This window comes from Podarcis raffonei, chromosome 1 (assembly GCF_027172205.1).
Source record: "Podarcis raffonei isolate rPodRaf1 chromosome 1, rPodRaf1.pri, whole genome shotgun sequence".
NCBI lineage: Eukaryota > Metazoa > Chordata > Lepidosauria > Squamata > Lacertidae > Podarcis > Podarcis raffonei.
Window position 1 is genome coordinate 87397639 of NC_070602.1, and position 5536 is coordinate 87403174.

The 5536-nt window shown below is 43.6% G+C and overlaps 1 pseudogene; it reads left to right on the forward strand.

Moving 5' to 3' along the window:
* The first annotated feature begins 1721 nt into the window (after nt 1-1721).
* Nucleotides 1722-2395, forward strand: LOC128402874 (intraflagellar transport protein 22 homolog; annotated as a pseudogene).
* Nucleotides 2396-5536: the final 3141 nt, after the last annotated feature.

The window sequence follows — 5536 nt, forward strand, 5'->3', positions numbered from 1 at the left end:
GCCAGAAAACAGATTATTTCCTCACAGATTGCAATGGATGAAAAGCAGTTTTTAAAGAAATGCAGTTCAAAAACATTGTCTATAGCATAGAATGCCATAACTAGATAGATCTACAGAATAGACATCTGTAGCATAACTAGCTTTAAATATGATCAATTAGAGCATAGCATAGCTATATAGTTATTACAGCCAAAGCTCAGCATTCTCTTCCACACAGTTTTCTCAACATGCTATCATCCCTGTTAGCATGATTAACAAAACAAATCCAGAGTGTAGATCTGCAGTCAAAAGATTGGGGGTATGTAAAAAAGACGGTGCGTGGCTCAGTTCTGGGTTGCTCCTATATATATTTCAACTGAGTGTGTATCCTTATGCAGCCAAAATGGCACTATCCAAGCACAAGGAGACTTGGGAGAACCCCAAAGTTTGCAGAAGTACAAAGAATATTTAGGGAGGAAAACCCTAAAAGGGTGGAAACTCCAACACAACCTACTGAGCATGCTCAGTAGACACTGAATGCTGGCTGACTGCTGGGGCTAGGATGGAACAGAAAAGCACAGAGAGGGTGGAATGGAGTTTCCTGAAAGAGAGCATTGCTGGCTGGTTGGCTAGCTGGAACCCTGGACAGGAGTTCTCCACACTTCATCGTTTCCTTGTTTTTGCAAGTCCCGCTAGGTGACTTTTATGGGACAAACTACCATGTTGCAGTCTAGGGCAGTGTTGAAAGGAGGCAGAATGTGTTTCTCATAAACAGGGACTACCCCAGGGGTGACCCTGAAGGCGTGCCTTTACTTTCTCCCAAAATACTTTGTGCCACTCATTCCTGTGTAAAGCAAAATGCTGCATTTGTGGAAGAGACAAAACGTGCCCAGACTACATAACTCAGAATACCGACATTTGGGGTCTCATGGCTGGGATCAGTGTCTGCCTCTAAAGGCCACTTGAGTGTTTTAATATGCTTCCAGTGCCTTCTCACTCTCTCCTGCATACGAATGAGAGGGGTTCAAGAGGCACACTTACCTTCCAAGCAAAGTTTTTGGGTTGGGAGAGGATGGAAACTTAATTCCATTCATAGGAAACTGCCTTTAACCAGGTCAGAATATGAGTCCACCTGCTGGATGGCCTCTAGACCAGAACATTTCCCAATGTTATCTTGAAACTTTGGAACAGTGCAGCATGGATAGGTTTGGAAATGGAGAACTGTCCTGAAACCTTGCTCAGACATTAGTGATGGAGTGAGGAAACTATGTGTGGGTGGAAAGTGGAACTGAAGAAAGCTCTGGAACATGGCCTCTCTCTAAATTGCTCCTGAGTAGATGAACTTGTTCAATGTTTATAGCACTTGTAAAAAGAACAGAATTACTGCAGAAAAGCTTCTCTCTCCCAGCTTGGTTGACAAAGGACAGGTGGATGCTTATTATTATTATTATTATCATCATCATCATCATCATCATCATCATCATCATCATCATACCACACTCAGGACGGTTCACAAGATAAAATCAGAATATAAAACCATAAAGCACATACTCAAAATAAAAAACAACAACCCAATAACACCCCCCAAAAAAAGAGATGAGGATAAATTGTTATAGATTGTTGTTTACAGAGTGGGGGAATATCTACAGTTTTTAAATTAAAATATTACTTCAGAATGCACCCAACATCCCCATTCAGTCAAGTCTTATTTTATATATAAAAGAATCGCAAACACCTCACACTGATTTATATTCCATTCTTCAAGGTGTTTCCAGGGGATTGGAGCTGCCCTTTCAGCTGTTTGCTCAGGTTGGCTTTATATGTGAGGTCAAGGCTATGTGGCCTAGTCCAAGGGAAGATGCCAAAGGTGAAGATCTTCTTTGTTGGCCCCAGTGAGGCTGGAAAGCCTGTCTTGGCAAACTCCTTGTCAGAGAGCACCGAAGGCATTGGTAGTTATCTCCCAACACACACAGTAAGGATCCTAGAATACGAGAAGCCAGATTTCGGAGGAAATGGCAAAGGAGCAGGGTGTTGGATTGAACTGTGGGATTGTGGAGGGGATCAAAAATCCGAGACTTTCTGGCCAGTACTGATGAAAGATTCCCATGGGGTCACTATTGTTTTTAACCAAGGCTCGTCTGGCTGTGTGAAGGAGATTGAAATGTGGCACTCTTGTTTTATCCAGCAACAGCAGCTGCTGGAGAGCCAGTGCCTGCTCATTTCACATCATAAGCCAGGCAGCGCAATGAACCCGGGAGAATCTCACTTTGCCTCCACTGCTGAACTGGCTGCAGGTCGTCCACTCTGGCCTCAAAGAAGACCCTGAAGATTCCGGATGAACTTTGTGAAGTCCCTCAGTGGCATTATCAAGTTGGGAAATGAGAACCGAGACAGAGAGATGCTGCTGATCACTTAAAAGCAGGATGAACGTTGCTGCAAAGAAAATAAAATAAATGCCCGTTTAAACACACACACACACGTAGGTTTCCAGGGCAGCTCTCAACAAGTTTAAAATTTAAAAAAACAAAACAAAACATGAAAAACAAGAACATTAAAATAGCAAAACATAAGAGGCATATAAAAGCAGACAACAGAATTTGTAAAAAAAACATGAAGCAGCATAAAACAGGTAAAGAAAGGGTTAATGACTTGAGCCCATCACCAATGTATCAGGTCTAACTGGAGCATATCAGTTTGGATGGCCAGAAGGTGGCAGTGCTTGCCTGTCCAATCTCCTTTCTCTTAAGATCTCCTTTCTATTAAGATGGCCTCATAGGAGTTTCCTCCCATACCCTTGTCTTTTTAGGATTACCACACAACTTTTAACAACTTGGCCTTCTGAGATACATTTTGAGTCTTTTTGTGTGTGGAAGCAATGTTCAAAAGACAGTGGAAGTGATGTTCAAAAGACAGCTGCAATCTCATTTTGCTGCCTGTGCTCCTTTCCGTCCTTCATGGCTTCTCCTCCCAACCAACCCCAGTGATTACTTTTCCTTTTGATGAAGCCAGTAGCCTCAGTGTGGTATCTACGCTGCCTAAGAACAGCACTGCTGGACCAGGCCAAGGGTGCCCTCCACTTTAACTCCCATCCCTGAGTCAGCATGGCCAATGCCCTTTGGAGATGTACTCCAAAGGGACCGCATTGGCTATCACTAGTTCAGCATCCTTTTTCAGAAAAGCCCCATCTGGCCCAGTGATGAGTCTGTGGCATCCATGGATCATGCTCTGCTTGTCACCCTTCCCAGAAAATGCATTTTGTCCATTTTGTCTGCATTTCTTACCTGGGTATTGCTGCCGATTTTGCTCTTCTCTAGAGCAGCATCTCATTGGCACACTGAGCAGTCACCTTTTCTTGAGCTGTTTCCCCCATGCAATCCTCATTGACCACAGTTGTCATTTGAGCTGCAGCGGCAAGCTTCATGATGCCTTCCAATGACTGGATGTGCTCGAAAACGAAGTCATCCAGGCGCATGGGTAGGGTTAGATGTTTAAAGTGTGCATGTTTCAAGTCCTTGAAATAAGCCTTACTGGAAGCGCTGCTGGCTGTAACACCACCATATCCATAGAATGGAACCATCACAGCTGTCCACAGTGGAATCAAATGGGAAATTTTAAGTATGTCTCTTACTAGATCTGGAAGCATTTGACAGTTAGGCCTAGTTCCAGGAACAACACTGGTGGTGACAGTATGCCTTATTTCCTCCACCATGAGTGTGAAAGCATTACCATTGCACTTTTCTATGGGACCAGCAGGAGGACATACTTCACTCCATTCTTCTTCCCTTGTATCTCCTGGAGGACAAAAACCTTCAATCCTTTGTAGAAGGATGTGTTTGCTTAGCTCACAATTTGTTGGCCGGCCTGTATCCTTGCCCTCTCCCTCAGTTTGACTCACGGCAACAGTGATGATGTGTCTCAGCAGAGACTTCACATCTTTTATATCCCGTGCTTGCGCCACCAGACCCAGAGACTTTAAGTAGAATTCACGAATTTGGGGATGCTGTCCCCGCAGACTAGGCCAACTTGCCACCAGGTCCATCATGTGCCCTACATCATTCCTGATGTAGCTATAGGGCAAATTCTTCAATCCCCGGTTGTCATTCAAAATCTTTGCACACTCATCCAGGTAGTCTGACAGCGATGGAAATGGTGTGAATGCCTGAATGCATGCTGACATGAGAGTTTGAGATGTGCTCACAACAACCTCCTTAGGCTTCTCTGCACCATCTCGGAGCCACATTTTCAACCAATATTGGACGGTCTCTGCATCATGTTGTTCAGACACCATGCTGCACACCGGATAGATTTTTTGGGCCTCCAGGTTTTGAACAACAGCACTATACAGAAGTATGTGACCAGATTTTTCACACTTTCCACCCCTATCAACCGTTTGGACCAATCCTCCTGTTGCACCAATGCTCAGACTTGGAAGCCTGGCAGTGTTCATGTACCGATGGTAAACCTGGAGCTGTGCTGAGCTGTGATATCTTACAAACAGGTAATCATAGGACACCTGCCGGATAATACCCTCATATGGTGGTATGTTCATTGCAAGTGCAACAGCAAGGATGGGATCTTCATGCAAGCGAGTTCCCTTCAGAGCATTGCACTTTGCCACACTCGAGAGATTTGTCAAAGGCAGATAACTAGCTCCAAGATCACCAAATGTCATAGTGGCATCTGCAGATAGCTTTCTTTTCAGATCTGGTGGGTGAGAATCACTGAAGCGGCCCTTGTAAGAGCATTGCATTATTACTGGTGCTTCTGCTGGCAGTGCTTCTGTAACACGTCCTATGAACTGTGACTTGCAAAATGTGCATTCTCCTTCCACTTCCAAATACTGCTGTGCCCGGTCTGACCTAGTGACCTTTCCTTCCCTGTATCTTATTTTACAGGGCCATTTCAAATGAGGCTGCACACGAAAGTTTAGCTTGTGCGTCCATACATGAGGTTTCAGCACATTTAAGGTGCAAATCTCAGCCCATTCCTCTTTAGAAAATATGATTGTGAATTCCTTTCTCTCTAGAGTTTCATCCACATTTGTTTGTTTGCTCCAAAAGTATTCATCCTCTTTACTTTCTTCAAGGTTTCCCTCTGTTTTGTAGTCTTTGGACTCAGCAGAGGATAAAGTTGGTGAACGCTCATGATTTACCCTGTCAGAATCTGCAGGTTCTGTACAAATTCCCAATGCGCTGTGGAACTCATAGCGATTACCAATCACAGTCAAATAAAGGTTGCAGGGAGAAATGTTGATTTTCTTCTTTGCAAGTTTGTCACTAAGTCTTCTCCAAACAATGTGTTTTTTCCCAGAAATCTTTCCATTTTGCACTATTGCTTCCCGTTCTTCAATGAGTAAAGGCCTAACCTCAGAAACAGGAAATGTGCATGGTCTCGGCATTGTTTCATGTACTATGTGAAATATACGAGAAGCATAGCATTAATTTATTTCATAAAATTTATACACTTCTTGACTGTAAAAACAAAAACAAAAAACCACCTCAAAGCAGTTTACAAAAGATAAAACAGTAAAATCAAGGGGGGAGGGAATCACACCTCT